This window comes from Silene latifolia, chromosome X (assembly GCF_048544455.1).
Source record: "Silene latifolia isolate original U9 population chromosome X, ASM4854445v1, whole genome shotgun sequence".
In the NCBI taxonomy this organism is placed as follows: Eukaryota; Viridiplantae; Streptophyta; class Magnoliopsida; order Caryophyllales; family Caryophyllaceae; genus Silene; species Silene latifolia.
This window is the reverse complement of record NC_133537.1, coordinates 185,304,101-185,319,811: the sequence shown is the minus strand read 5'-3', so window position 1 is coordinate 185,319,811 and position 15,711 is coordinate 185,304,101. Positions and strand designations below refer to the sequence as shown.

At 40.9% G+C, this 15,711-nt stretch overlaps 1 non-coding gene across 1 annotated transcript; it reads left to right on the top strand.

Annotated features, from left to right (window-relative positions):
* The first annotated feature begins 15,346 nt into the window (after window positions 1-15,346).
* On the top strand, window positions 15,347-15,453 carry LOC141624363 (small nucleolar RNA R71). Its single transcript, XR_012534169.1, has one exon. It is a non-coding gene; the product is annotated as a small nucleolar RNA R71 (small nucleolar RNA).
* Window positions 15,454-15,711: the final 258 nt, after the last annotated feature.

Here is a 15,711-nt window from a genome sequence, read left to right as displayed (position 1 = left end):
ACGCAGCACCTGCTGCGCCTCTTCCAAGAGTCGCAGCTCTTGCTGCACCTCTTCCCCAGCTTCCCTCCAGCTCAATTTTCAAAAGTTCGTTACAAGTTAGTTGTTTGTGGGCCCATCTTTGGTGCGCCTCTTCTCGAACACCATATATCATATATTTGGTCTATTGGAAATTCATTTTTGTCCGGACCCGGAACCATCGCAGTATTTTAAATTCAAGCAGACTGTGAACCGTCGTAGTATTTTATCTTCAAGCAGACTATGAACGTCGCAGTATTTTATCCTTTATCAGAACTTCGCTTGCAGCAACGAGCGGATTTCGCCTTTTACCCAACGAGAGTTCATGACAACCGATTGCACTTCTTGAGAGATGGAGTTTGTTCGGAAGCAGACATGAGTAGATTCCCAGAAATAATTCAATCCAGACAGAATCATCAGCATGTTCCCGACGCAAGCAGATTTCTCCAGCAGTTCCTACCGACATCTTGCTGTCCTCAATATTATTCATTCCTCCAAGAAAGAAGTCTCAGGTATGATTTCTTCTTATGGCTGGCGAGCCTCCTTACGTAGTCTAATAGACTTTAAACGACCCTCCCCGATAGTCGACAGACTCTCAAATGTTCCCGACGACAGGTCCTTGGCTCAAACCCCTTGAGCCGCCTCGCATCGCCATAGTGGTCAGGTCGTAATCTTCGATTGACCTGATGGCTATACTTTGACTTTCGCCTTGTCCAAGCCTCAGTCAAAATGGGGGCTCTGTATATACCTCATTTCTGCACCTCCCGCAAGCCACCCAGTGATGATTGGGCCGCATGTTTGGTACGCGGAACGATTTATGACAGTTCATAAGTTTATCGTCAAGTGATAGCTCAAATACTTGTGTCTACCCCTTGGTCATCATCTACGCGCAGATACGGTCGTTTTGACAATAATTAGAGTTCATTTGGAGTCTGGGTCAAAAACCGCTTCATTTTCTAATAAACCATTTTAAATGCTGAGTCGGAATGTCCTAGAATATTCCGGATATTTTTTTCCATAAATTAATTTTATATTTTTTTGACAAATTATATCCCGAAAATTTTATTTTAGGGAATAAGTAAGTTGAGATCCACCGCAATTCCATAAAGAAAACGCAGAAATCTTTCTTCCGCAGTAGGAAACCTCTGGGGAAAGAACGGAGCACCTTCTGCGCCTCTTCCAAGAGTCGCAGCAGCTGCTCCAGCTCTTTTCTGCGTATTTTCAGATTTTTCCGTGATTTCTTTCCAAAGTTCAACTCATTCCATAACTCTCCATATTTTTTAGTATAAATAGAGGCCTTCGCCTCACATATTTTTCACGCGAGTGTCCGCCCTTCTCTTCTCCCTTTGCATTCTAAGACCTTGCTCTAAGCTTTTGATGTCTACGTGCTTGATCAATCGACCACGTTAACTTAGATCATTCTGAGTACCAGTCACGTTGCATGACCGACCAATTTGACCAACTACACAAAAATTAATCAATCAATTTAATCTAAATCCTCTTACGAGGGCACTTTCGTCATACATTCGAGTCGAGCAATCACTAAAACGTTAACTTAGTTAATCTGGTTTCGTCAAACTTGTAAGTCTGAGGGTGTAAATCCCATATTTTATTATTGTATTTTATTTTTGTACCAATTAATGTAAGATTTACGTCAAAAGTATGCTTAAAACCGATTTCTAAAACCCTTTTATCAAACCGTTTTTTACGGATTAACAGTAGGCAGATGTCGAGAAGAAACGCAGCATCTCCTGCGCCTCTTCTAGAGGCTGCCGTAGTTCCTGCCTTTCTTCTTCTTCCTCGCTTCTCTGTAAATTTGTTCATTTTCCTTTATTTTCTTGTTTTCTTCTCTTTCATTCATACATAATAACTTTAATACATATTCTTAATAAATATCACGCTTTAATTCCGACTTAAATCTCTTATAATTTATATTTGCGGGTTTTTGTCATTAAATCAAACTCGGATATTTAGAGACTCGAGTCGTTCTTATCAAGTTTCTGGAGTTCGTCTTTGTACATATTTTTACCGTTTATTTCCAGTTTTTCTAACTCGTTTCCATTTTCGTAAATAAACCTAATTAATTTGTAACTAGTTTATGACCCGTCTATAATTAGTTCTAATTCGTTTTAATTCGTGTTTATCGATTTCATGACGTTTTCATATGTTAATAATACGCTAAATCACTTTCACTTGAGTCAAATATCAATAATCAATCATTAAATACACCAACGAACATTAACAATACGCAGTTTTGACTTCACAGCCATAACTCACCTCAGGAACAAACGCAGTGACCACTGCGCCTCTTCCAAGGGATGCAGCATTGTTGCGCCACTTCTGGGTTGAATTCTGTCTCAGAACTTCCGTTCTTGCTTTGACCTTAATCCTTAATTACGTATTAATCAACTATTAGCCATAATATCACCCTTAATCTGTCCATATTTTCTAACTTAGTTAATTTTCCCTTATTTTTCTCAAATTGTCCGTCTTAAACATATTTTTGACGTAAATCAATTAAATCATTGTAATTTATTGTAATTTTAATTATTGTAATTTTATTTATTGTATATTATTTTGTATGATTTATTTACTCGTTCTCGCACGTAATCAATCTAAATCCGAATCGATGTTAATGGGTGCTAAATTACATGTTCACCGACATAGTTTAATTCACATGTTAGGATAAAAACGTGGATGTTGCATTGCATGTATATAATCGACAGCATATCAAGTACAAACGATTTCCCTAATCATTAGTAGAGGCCGCTATCGAGGTGGGTGGGATTAGGTGTTCGATTAAAAGAGCTTCCTAATATGTACCCTCACCCCTTACTCCAGATCTCTGTGAACATCCATGTTCATTGGCATCCACGAGAGTTATTCTAGACATAGAATACTAAGGGTAACGAGTTCTCAGTGTTCATGTCATTACTTTGTGTCTTGACATGGCACGAGGTATTCAAACGGTTCCAATTTCCCATAAAAATTGGTGGTGACTCCACAAATGCAAACGCTTGTTTCCGAAGCGCCCTCGTGGCCCCCCGTGTCCACAATGTGGTGCGTAATGTCGATTTTGAAGGTGGTGGGGTTGGAATAAAGGTAAGAGCTGAGAATTTCCAACTCCTCCGTTCGGAAGTTGTGATTCTCATCGCGGCCGAAAACAGTCCACCCCATATATCGATGCCAAATTCTAATTGTGGCATTGTGACAAGTATTGGCCGTTCTCTTGAATCGGGAGTTGTCATCAAGGCCGGTAAGGGCCTTCCATAGAGCACCATGGTCAAAGTTTTTGGGGGCTTTATGAGGAGGGCTTGGGTCTACCCTAAAATGCGAGCAAAGGTCGCTAATGTCAAAGAGTAATCCTTGTTCATCAGACGAAAATGTAAGAACGCGACCTTTTGGCTTTGGCGATTTTTATCAATCCTCAAGGAGCTAAGAAATTCCCAAGTAAGACGGGAATAAGTCTTCTCATGTATATCATACATGAATTTCATACCCACTCCCTCAAATAAATCATGGGTAACACAGTCTAACCCTAATTCTCTCATTGATTGGCGATCAATAAATCGGGTCGGGGTGAGGGGACGTTGTTTGAATAATACAAACTTACCTTTCATAGTGACGGAGCTAAACTTGAGGTCCGAAAATGTCCGATCGGGGCTCATGTCGGTAGCCGCGGCCGCCACAAGTTCCGCTTGTTGTAGTGCCATGGTTGTATTTAGGAGAGGGTTAGTGAAGGGGAAGGGGTTGGTGGTTGATTGTTGGGGTTTGTTGGTGGAAAAGGAGGCAATAGAGGGTGTTTTTGAGGAGAAAAGGGAAAAATAGAGGGAGGAAGTGTCGTGGGAATTATGAGGTTTTGTTTTGATTTTCGCGTGTTTTAATCTGTCAGCGAACTCCCAGCCGGTCGATGGACCGGCCGTCGGTACCCCGGCTGGGAGTACAAAGGCATTTTGAAAATATTAAAAATTATCAGCGAACTCCCAGCCGGTCCAGGGACCGGCTGGGACTTCCTCATAAATCCGAATCCCTCATAGATGTAGTCCCAGCCGGTGGACCGGCTGCCGGCCTGCTGGCAGGGAGCTACCTTTCCTCTATTTCTTCGTCTTTCCTCTGTGAGGGTGTTCCCAGCCGGTGGACCGGCTGCCGGCCTACCGGCTCACACCCCTTTCCTCGTCTTTTCACCAATTTTGCCAAGTAGCTGAACTCCCAGCCGGTGGACCGGCTGTCGGCCTGCCGGCTGGGAGACTCCTCTCCATAATTCTCAAAATTTTCCTCAAAGTTACCGCGAACTCCCAGCCGGTCCAGGGACCGGCTGTTGGTACCCCGGCTGGGAGTACACTTTCCTCGTGTTTTTTTCAATATACCCCTACTTTCAAATCACTTCTTCAATTGGCCTCAAATTGCGTGTTTTGTTCTTTCATAGCCGACTTACCTAGTCGGGAAATGGCCAATTGAAGGTTATACGCTTGTTCTTCATCAAGTCCTGATTTTCTTCACAACGACATCCCGTCATCAATCAAACTAGCCAAGTACAAAATGTTCCCAAAATTATCATTACCTATCGAGATGCATGCTATGTACAAATGGTGGTTCTTGTAGGACTCCACCAAACCAAATCATTGTTCAAAACTTTTAACTTGACCCTTCCTCGGGAAGTGGTTCCCCAAGGTAGAGCACTTCAATCGGACCCTTGTCATCTCCGTCGTAGTAACGCTTCACTCGTTGCCAATTGACTTTGAAGGTTCCACCTTCCTCACTCCAAAGTGCAAAGGCACCGTAAGGAAATATGTTCATCACTTTGAAGGGTCCCGACCACCTCGATCTAAGCTTGCCCGGGAACACCTTTACCTTGGAATTGAAAAGGAGTACTAGGTCTCCCCACACTTATATCTGTCTTCACAATTTTGGCATCATGCCATTTCTTCGTTTGATCCTTGTAAATTTTCGATCTCTCATAAGCTTCAAACCTCAATTCTTCTAGTTCATTCATTTGGAGAAATCGAACTTCTCCGGCGGCATCAAAGTCAAAATTCATTTCTTTGAGGGCCCACCGAGCCTTGTGCTCTAGCTCAACGGGCAAATGACATGCCTTGACATACACAAGCTTGTAGGGTATGGTGCCAAGAGGTGTCTTGTACGCCGTTCTCAATGCCCATAACACATCCGGGAGCTTTTGGGACCAATCCTTCTGGCTCTTGCTAGTCACCTTCTCCAAGATAGCTTTGATTTGGCGGTTAGAAACCTCCACTTGCCCACTAGTTTGAGGGTGGTAGGCAAGGGTGGTTTTATGCCGTACTCCGTGTGACTCTAACAATGTCTTGAAGGTGCTCTTGCGGAAGTGGGATCCACCATCACTTATAAACACTCTCGGGGTCCCGAATCTTGGGAAGATTGTTCCCTTTAAAAGTTTTATGATGACCTTACTATCATTGGTAGGGGAGGTTACCGCTTCAATCCACTTGGACACGTAGTCTACCACCTCCAATATGTACTCGTTTCCACAAGAGTTGGGAAATGGTCCCATAAAGTCTATACCCCAACAATCAAAGAGCTCAATCTCCAATATGTTTGTGAGGGGTATCTCATTCCTCTTTCCGATATTGCTGGTGCATTGACACGCATCACACGATTTTACCAAGTAGTGAATATCTTTGAACATAGAGGGCCAATAGAATCCGCCTTGGAGAATCTTGGCAATGGTTCTTGAAGTGGCCAAGTGTCCTCCATAGACCGAATTGTGTACTCTTGAAGTGGCCAAATGGGGATCATTCCAAAAATATCGCTTGGCATCATGCCTCAATTTTCTCCTTTCTCTTGGTTCAAAGTCATCTGGAATAAACCCATTTACCAAACAGTTAGCAAGATTCGCAAACCATGGAGTTGTGGTGCTAACTTCCATAAGACTATCTTCCCTTAGCCATTCATTAATCGGCCTACCTTCATCTTGAATTCCGTGGTCTTCAACGGTTAACCGAGATAGGTGATCAGCCACAACATTCTCGGTTCCCGCCTTGTTCTTGATTTCCAAGTCAAACTCTTGAAGTAATAAAACCCATATCAAGAGTCTTGGCTTGGCATCCTTCTTTACCATGAGTTGCCTCAAAGCGGTGTGATCGGTATACACCACCACCTTGGAGCCAACCAAATATTGTCGGAATTTCTCAATAGCATGAACTATGGCCAACATCTCCTTCTCTGTGGTTAAATAGTTTCATTGGGCTTGGTCAAGAGTTTTGCTAGTGTAGTAGATGATATGGTGCTTTTTGTCAACTACTTGGCCTAAAACTGCGCCCACCGCAAAATCCGATGCATCACATATAATCTCAAATGGGAGATTCCAATCTGGAGCCCGAATTATAGGAGTCGAGACCAAAGCTTGCTTCAACCTATGGAATGACTCAAGACAAACATCATCAAACACAAAAGGCACATCCTTGAGAAGAAGTGAGGTTAATGGTTTGCAATCTTGGAAAAGTCTTTAATGAAACGCCTATAAAAGCCGACATGGCCAAAAAAACTCCTCATCCCCTTCACATTTGAGGGAGGTGATAGATTTTCTATGACCGCCACTTTGGCTCCATCAACCTCAATTCCCCTCTTCGAGGTAATGTGACCGAGCACAATCCCTTCTTCAACCATAAAATGGCATTTTTCCCAATTCAAAACTAGATTGTGCTCTTCACATCTCTTCAACACATTAGTCAAATTAACAAGTCCATGGTCAAAGGACTTTCCATGGACACTAAAGTCATCCATGAAGACTTCCATGGTCTTCTCAAGGAAGTCCGAGAAAATTGCCATCATACACCTTTGAAAGGTGTCGGGTGCATTACTGGCCGGACTCTCGAGGAGGTTTAGTTTTCAGTACTTGCCGTTAGGAGCACCTAGACCAAAACACAATTTATAACTCCACAAACAACTCTACAATTAGTAAAGAGGCAAGTAAAGGTCGGATCCCAAGGGACGGGAACTGAGATGAGATTTTCAATTGCAACTAGTGGTGTCTAAAGGTGTCACAATTTGGGGTTTGAAGTAGAAGATCACTAAACTAAATAGCAATAAAAGTGAACAAGCAAGATGATTAAAAAGGGATGTAAACAATTGATAAAAGGCACTAGGGTGTCATGGGGTCATAAGGGATTCATGGGAATTGTTCATACAAACATATTCTCAAATTATAAGCAAGCAATTATTGTTGTGATGAATCGAGTTGGTTTATATCTTACAATCCTAGGAAAGTTTGGGTCCCGGAGCCGAATCGATTAGATTGTACAACACCTACAAGTCGACTTAATCTTCCCTACTCAACTATATGCATGGTCTAATGAGACTCGAGTTGGTTTATGTCTTACAAGTCTCATTGAAAAGATAGGTGATGGGTAAAAAATGCAAGGATTCATAGGCTCGCATTTCATCAAACATAACATGTGCATAAGTTGAGATCACAACAAGCAAGCAAATAAACTATGAAAACATATTAATTTAAGCATGAATCATCCCCCATGTTGGTTTCCCCTATTTACCTATTAACCCTAGCTAAGAAACTACTCACTCATTATCATGTTGAATATGCTAGCAAGGTTGTCAATCATACTAACAAAGTAAAACATGATGAATAAATGAAGATAATTAACAATAATTAAAAAGGGATTAAGATAATTATACCTACTAATGATTCCAATAATAAAGCAAAGAATAATAGAAGTACTTGATGATTGATTGGAAGGTTGTCAATCTCCCAATAATAACCCAAATAATCTTCAATTACCCAAAATGAAAGATGAACAAGAGAGAGATTAAGGAAATGAAACTTGTATTAAGACTTGATTAAATGTTGATTACAAGATTAAAGAGAGATTTGATTGATATTAACTACACTAAAGATTGCTAAGAAGAACATGATCTTCTAATTAGCCTAATGGGGTATTTATAGTAGAGATTAGTGACATAAATTAGGGTTTACTAAGGGCTTAAATGACGATTAAGTCCTTGAGGAATCGCCGGTATCAAGGGAGACTCCGGTCTCCTTTTTGCCGGTCTTAGAAAAATATGCGCATCCTTCCTTGAAACTTGTAGAAGACGAAATGGCTGACATACAATCCGAGCGTCCAGGGCACGGGACGGGCGGATTGGGGGTGTTTTGGACGAGAGGATTGTTGGGGTGGACGGGCGGATTCTGCTGTTTCTGGACGGGCGTCCACTGGGGGAAGACGCTCGGATTACCCTTGCCGGACGGGCGGATTCAGGACAATCCGCTCGGATTGTCTTACAGCTACTTTGTTTCTTCTTTTCTTCATTTTTCTTCATAGAATCCTTGAGGATTTCCTCGGGGATGAAAGGATCTTTTTTCATCATTGCCCATCTACTATAGTATGTACAAAGGCCTTCTAATCTTCTCTTCTCTTTGATGCTTGGTCATTGAATTCAATCAATTTAGCTTCATTTTGCCATGAAAATGCAAGGTTTTCACTCCTTTCCTACCAAGGAAATAAAACCTCAAATAATATGCAAAACAAAGGACTAAAGACAATAAATGACCCAAATATGCACTAAAAAGCTTGGGAACAAGGCTAATTTGGGGACTAAATGTGCTCTAATTATGGTCACATCAAATATCCCCAAACCGAACCTTTGCTCGTCCCGAGTAAAGAGGTGACAAAGACTAGAACCGTTATTTAAACTAACCTAATAGCATAGCCGATATGAGACAATTAGCGGGTCTCACTCCACCCCTTCAACTCACAACAAGACAACCATGAGGTAGGATGCCTTCTTGCAAGGCAAGGTGGGTCTTGCCAAAATGGCGACACATCTAAACATTAAGCACACAAAATCAAGTAATGGATGCATCTACAAAATAATAGCCACTTTCCTCATCTAAGTGGCGGAAATTATCTACAAGGAAAACAATTCAAGGGTACACACTCCTTCATAGATGCAATTTCTTCAAACTACTCAGCCTAGAAGGATACCAAGAAATCACCTCCAAATTGTGTCAAGCTAGGGTACCTTTGTCCTCAATCGTTAAATGCTTTTGTCAAGAGTAGACTCCCTATGGTGTTAGAAACACTGGAGGATCGCGGAATTCCCCCTCTTGCCTAGACAAGAAGAAGGGTCGTCCCCTCTCTACCATGCACAAAAATGGATACGATGGATAAAGGGATTGATAGATATTTGAGTTTTATTTTGGGAGTTTGCTTTTGTTTTTGTTTTTCCCCCTAATTTATTGTGGCATATAACATTTGAGAACACTTTCTTTTGCCATTTCTTTTTATTTTTGGCTTTTCAACACTTGACAACTTTTTGCATTTCTTTTTTGAACATTTTCAAAGTCAACCCATATGTAGTGAGGGTGCCTTATATTTGAAGCTTTAGGAGTCTATTTTTGCTCCTCTTTTCATTTGATGCATTTTGCAAACTTTCTTTCACTTTTGATTTCATTGAACTCAAATTAATTTCTTTTTGTGCCCATTCCCTTTGATGACAAAAATGTGGTAGAACATGGATGATGGATGCATGCATGGTTTCAAGGGTCACCTTGGAATAAACGGTAGCCAAGGAGTTATCACACCATAAGGTACTCTTGACTAGGCCTTAATCCATGGGTCAAAGGATACTAGCATGACACATCCTAGGGTGTTTTACAAGTATTCTAACAAGCAAAGTCTTAAGAAGAAAAAGCATCTACTAGGGCCTATATACACTTGTCAAGCTTCCCAAGTAGACGGTTTCACAAAATTTTCTAACATACAACTACATGCCATGATGCAACTAACATATATACATCCTAATGCAAGTGATTCTACCAACTAATATGCCATATAATCTAAATGCAAGTCCTAAATTCACATTGTTATACAGCATCAATCAAAATAAAGCCACATATTCATTAACATAAAGAGGAAAAAGGAGATTGGAAAGATCATACCATGCGGTCTTCAATATCCTCATGTCTCGGATGTGGCGTAGTCAATCAATGTGAACAAGGATAAAACAAACACAATATATACAAGTCTACACTACAAAGGAAATGAACTTGTTTTTGGTTTTTCAATTTTTTTGATTTTTTTTTATTTTTTTGATTTTTTTTATTTTTCGAAATTTTTTTGATTTTTTTGGGTTTTTGAATAAAAGTTAAGTTAGAATTTCCCATCCCCACACTAATATGGGCATTGTCCTCAATGGCCAAAATGATAGGAAATTATGCAAGTATGATGCATGAATTTTATACTAAATGCAAGCTATACTAATCTACACTACATGATGCATGGGTTTTTGTTTATGACGGAGAGCGTAATTTAGATTACCTCCCGTTGCGTATGCATGTACTTCCCCAAACCAAGATAGACATTATTTCTAATATCTTAAAGTTGGGGTAGTTCATGCACACAAGATGCAATGCATGAAACTAAATTGTCATTTTGGATTTTTCAAATGGGAACAATAAAATAAGAACACCTCAATGGGGCCGAGGTGTTAGTCCTCTATGTTGCTAGGACTCTCCAACTATGATCAAGATAAAAATAAATAAAACAAAGAAAGAAGTAGACAAACCTCAAGAGGGTAGGAGCCTCCAAAGCTTGCTAGTCCTCCACCATATCATCATTGTCATCATTTTCCTCCATAGAAGTGGACTCATCTCCACTTCCCTCTTCACTTCCTTGCTCACTTCCTTCATCATCTTCATTAGCCTCTTCTTCTTCATCATTTACCTCTTCATCAACACCCTCATCATCATCAACCTCATCATCGACATTCCCATCTTCACCCGGTCTTTCACCCCTAGATGTGCTTGGAAAGAAGACTTCCCTATCCGCCCAACTAGGCAAAGGACATGAAGGATCAAGTAGCCCTTGCCTAGCTAAATGAAAGAGGGATGGATATTGGGCCAAGTATGCATCTACTCGATCATTGTAAGCTTGTTTATGCATCTCTTGCATAAGTAGAGTCATGTAGTCATTGCTCACTTCAACACCTTCGGGTTTAAACTCTTGATATTTGAATGGATAGGGTGGTGTGACAATGGAGGAGGAGGGCTCTTCAATTTCGCCCCTTTGTTGACGGATAATGTACTCGGCGCCTTTTGAGAGTGGAAGTAGGTAGTTTGTTCTATGAGCACTCAAGCGGCATATCTTGGAAGGCAAAGTGAAAGATCTAGCATCATTGGTGAGCCACCCATAGTTGGTGTCAAGAGGATTATGCTTGACCCACTTGTACTTGTTAATCATGGCATCCATGTCAATCAGATGACCCCCTTTGATCGCCACATAGGTGTTATCCTTGTTGAAATTTTGATCAAAGTACTTGGCCAAAAGAGTAACTAGACCTCCATTTACGATAAAAGCGGTGCCTTCCTTACCACAATCAACATTGAGCCATCTTTCCACCAAAAGCCTTAGAGCATTGTAAGGCTTAGTGAATTCCCTTCCAACATTTAAGGCCGACTCAAGTAGAACAAAATCGAGCTTTGTAAAGTGATTAGTGTCTTTTCTTGCAATTATAGTATTCCCGATGACCTTGTGCCACACTCTAATGCTCGGATGGTGGACTAATAGAGAGCGAAAAGCATGAAAGTTCTCAAATTTCTTCCCGAAATCGCCTCCCAAAGAGGAGCGGGGTCATACTTTTCGGGCATCTTATGCTAACGAGGTGTATCACTAAGACCTAATGCTTTACTCAAAACATCAAAGGTGATGCGCCTATTCACATTGGCAAGACGAAACTCGATGTATGTTCTAGTCTCTACCTTAGTCACTTTCAATGAACTCAAGAATTCCAAGGTAAGGGAGGGGTATGTCAATTCTCTTGTAGTAAACAATTTTCCCAACCCCATGGCTTCAAAGAAGGTTTTTGTTTGTTCAAGGACACCCAATTTGTTCAAGGCATCTTCACATATGAATTTGGTGGGTAGAATGGCTTTCTTAGCATACTTGGCAAATGTATCCCTATGGGTTTTAGAAATGAAAATTACCTCCGGATAGTTTGATAATTGAGCAATTTCCGGAGTTGTTGTTGTTGTTGCTTCCAAGGGAGGATCTTGTTGTTGTTGAACTTCCAAGTTTGCATTAGCAACCACCATAGCCATTGAAGCTTTCTTTGCTTGAAGGCATTGTTGCCTTTTTGAGGGTGCCTTTGCCTTGAGTGCCTTTGTTGACCCTTTTGTTCTTGCCATTGATGATTATACCAAGAAAATATTGAAAATCTTCAATTTCCAATTATACCCAAATCGATTTTAAGATGAAAGGATTTGCCTTTGTATTTCAAAAATCGACTCAAAGGTTGAAGATTTTGGTGCTTGGATTGATTATTATTGGAAAAGGAGTGATTAATTGTTGTTGTAAGGAAGTTTGGATTTAATTTTGTTGAATTTGGTTGAGAAAATCTTGTTTTTGGTGATGGAGAGGATGAGGGTTTTGGGGTTTATGGGTAATGTTTTGAATGTATGAATGAATGAATGAATGTGGGAAAGGGTATTTAAAAACGCCCGAAATTTCGAATCTGCAGGGGGAAGACGAGCGGATTCCCTTCGAGACGCTCGGATTCTGCCTAATTTGGGTTCAAGAAATCTCGCCTAAAGACGGGCGTCTTTCAGCGAAGACGACCGGATTTCTGCAATTCAGGACGAGCGGATTCCTTCAGAGACAAGTGGATTCTGTTACAGGAACTTTTCTTATTCTGCACTGGCAAAAAGACGAGCGTCTTCTTGCAAAGACGAGCGGATTCTTTCAGACGAGCGTCTTCTCTGCTGGGACGCTCGGATTCTCTAACAGTCCCAAATTTTCAACTTTGCAGCTCATTTGGACGGACGGATTATCCCATAGACGCTCGGATTCCCTTAAGACGAGCGGATTCTCTTTAAGGACGCTCAGATTCCTCCTAGTCTACCCGGATTCAGTTCCATCTGTGCACTTGCATATCCCGTGTCATTTTCATTCTTCAAATCTCGTGTTCTTCATTGTAGGGGCACTACTAAGGCATGAATAGCCAAGGCAATTGCTATCCCCACACTAAGCCAAAGCACTACACATGAATAAAATCCCTCCCTCACTTCTCTCAAAAATGATAAATATCTTGATCAAAGCATAAAAATCCAAAAATGACAAAAATGCAATGTAAGAATTAAAATGTAAGTTAGGGAGTTAGAAATATTTACAAATGGTGGTTTGGAGAGGACTCCACCAAACTCTCATCCTTAGTGAGATGTCATGGGGGCATTTCCAAGGTGTTGTTGATGTTACTCAACACCTTGAAGAAGTAGTCAAAAGCTTGTTCATTATCATGATAAAGATCCTCAATAGATCTTTGCTCTTGTTGTCCTTCATGTTGGTCTTTATCGATAGCATTACCAATGTACGGATTGAAAATCCCTTCAAACTCATCGTCCTAAAGACCACAAACTTCATCTACTTGGTCACTAAAGATCTCTTGAGTTGATAGAGACAACTCTCCCACTTTCTTATTTTGGCCAATGAGGCCATCTTCTTCATTGCTTGACTTTGGTGAGCTTTTCAAGCTCTCTTTGTTACAATTTCCTTGCTCTTTGAATGGAGCATCATCGACTTTCTTCTTCCATTGGAATTCCGACTTTTTCCTATCATCCTTCCGGCTATAATGATCAACCATAAAATATGGTTCATGCAAACGGGGAGCTCTCATGGTCTTGTCAAGATTGAAAGTTATGCTTTCATCTCCCACTTCTAGAGTGAGCTCTCCATGCTTCACATCTATCACCGCACCCGCGGTGTGCAAGAAAGGTCTACCTAGAATGATTGGAATGTTGGAGTCTTCTTCCATGTCAACAATGACAAAGTCCACCGGGATGAAAAATTTCCCAACTCTTACGGGAACATCTTCTCATATCCCCAATGGTGTCTTCGTCGATCTATCGGCCATTTGGAGTGTGATATTGGTGCATTTAAGCTCTCCCATCCCTAACCTTTTACTCACCGAGTACGGCATAACACTCACACTAGCCCCTAGATCACATAAGGCTTTGTTGATCGTGATGTCGCCAATGGTACACGGTATTGAGAAGCTTCCCGGATCTTTAAGTTTTGGAGGTGAACTCCCTTGAAGTATTGCACTACTCACCTTAGTGAAGGCGATAGTCTCAAGCTTCCGGATCGACTTCTTCTTCATAAGGATGTCTTTCATGTACTTTGCATAGGCCGGCACGTGATTGATTAATTCCGTAAAAGGAATTGAGACTTCCAAATTCTTCACAATTTCCATAAATTTTCCAAGTTGGTCATCAAATTTGGGCTTGGCTTGACGACTCGGAAAAGGAAGTCTAATCACAATGGGCTCCTTCTCCTTGGCCTTGTCTTCATTTTTCTTTGAAACTTCTTCTTTTGATGGTTCTCCATCCTTGGAGTTTTGTACAACTTCTTCTTTGTCACTAGCTTCCACAACTTCATCCTCAACTTGCTTTTCCGGTGCTTTATACCTCGTACCACTTCTCAAGTGAATGGCACTAACCGTTTCATGTCTCGGGGGATTACCTTGAGGTGGTAATTGCCCCTTTTGTCTTTGTGAGCTTGAAGATGCTAGTTGAGTTAATTGGGTTTCCAACATTTTGGTGTGAGCTAGGATGTTGTTGATGGTTATTTCCTTTGCTTGACTATCCTTTTTCATTTGAGTGAAAAACTCTTGTTGATTCTTTTGCATTTGGAGGACCGCTTTTTGAACATCAAAACCTTGGTCATTTTGTTGATTGTATGGAGTTTGATTTTGGTAACCTTGGTTTTGGTTGTAAAAGGGTCTTTGATTTTGGTTTCTCATGGGAGGTGGGGTGTATGTTGGTTGAGGGTTTTGAACATTTTGGCTTTTGTATGAGAGATTTGGGTGGAATTTGGTGTTTTCATTGTAATAGTTTGAATAAGGGGTACCACTCTTGTATGCTTGAAAAGCATTCACTTTTTCATTTGTTCCCCTACATTCACTTTGGTCATGTCCCAAAGTTCCACAATTCTCACATATCCCACTTGGGATTGATGAAGATGCCGTCATAGCATTAACATGATGCTTTGGTGATTTTGAGGCTTCTTCAAGTCTAGCCATAGCCTTTTCGAACTTCAAATTGATGGTATCAATGTGAGCACTAAGTTGAGCACCCAATTGAGTAATAGAGTCCACTTCATGCTTTCCTCCTCTAGTATCCTTGCGAGGTCTACTATATTGTGAATTATGGACCGCCATTTCCTCAATCTTGTTCCAAGTTTGATTGTCATCAACTTTGGTGAACATTCCATTTTATCCCATGTTGAGAATGTTTCTTGAGTCTTCATAAAGACCGTTCAAAAATTGTTGTACCAAGAACCACTCGCTAATTCCATGATGAGGACATGAGCGACAAATTCCCTTGAATCGCTGCCAAGCTTCATACAAAGATTCTTCATCTCTTTGCTTAAAGCCCGTAATTTGAGCTCTTAGCATGTTAGTCTTTTCCGGTGGATAGAACTTTTTGTAGAAAGCTAGAGCCAACTTCTTCCAAGAATCAATTCTGAGAGTAGCCTTATCAAGGCCTTTCAACCATTGTTTTGCGGTGCCAATTAGAGAAAAAGGAAATAAGACCCATCGAATTTGGTCTTAAGTTACACCGGTTTGAGAAATCGCATCACAATAGTCGCAAAAAGTCTCCATGTGAGAGTGAGGGTCTTCACTAGGCATCCCCCCAAATTGGCTTCTTTCGAC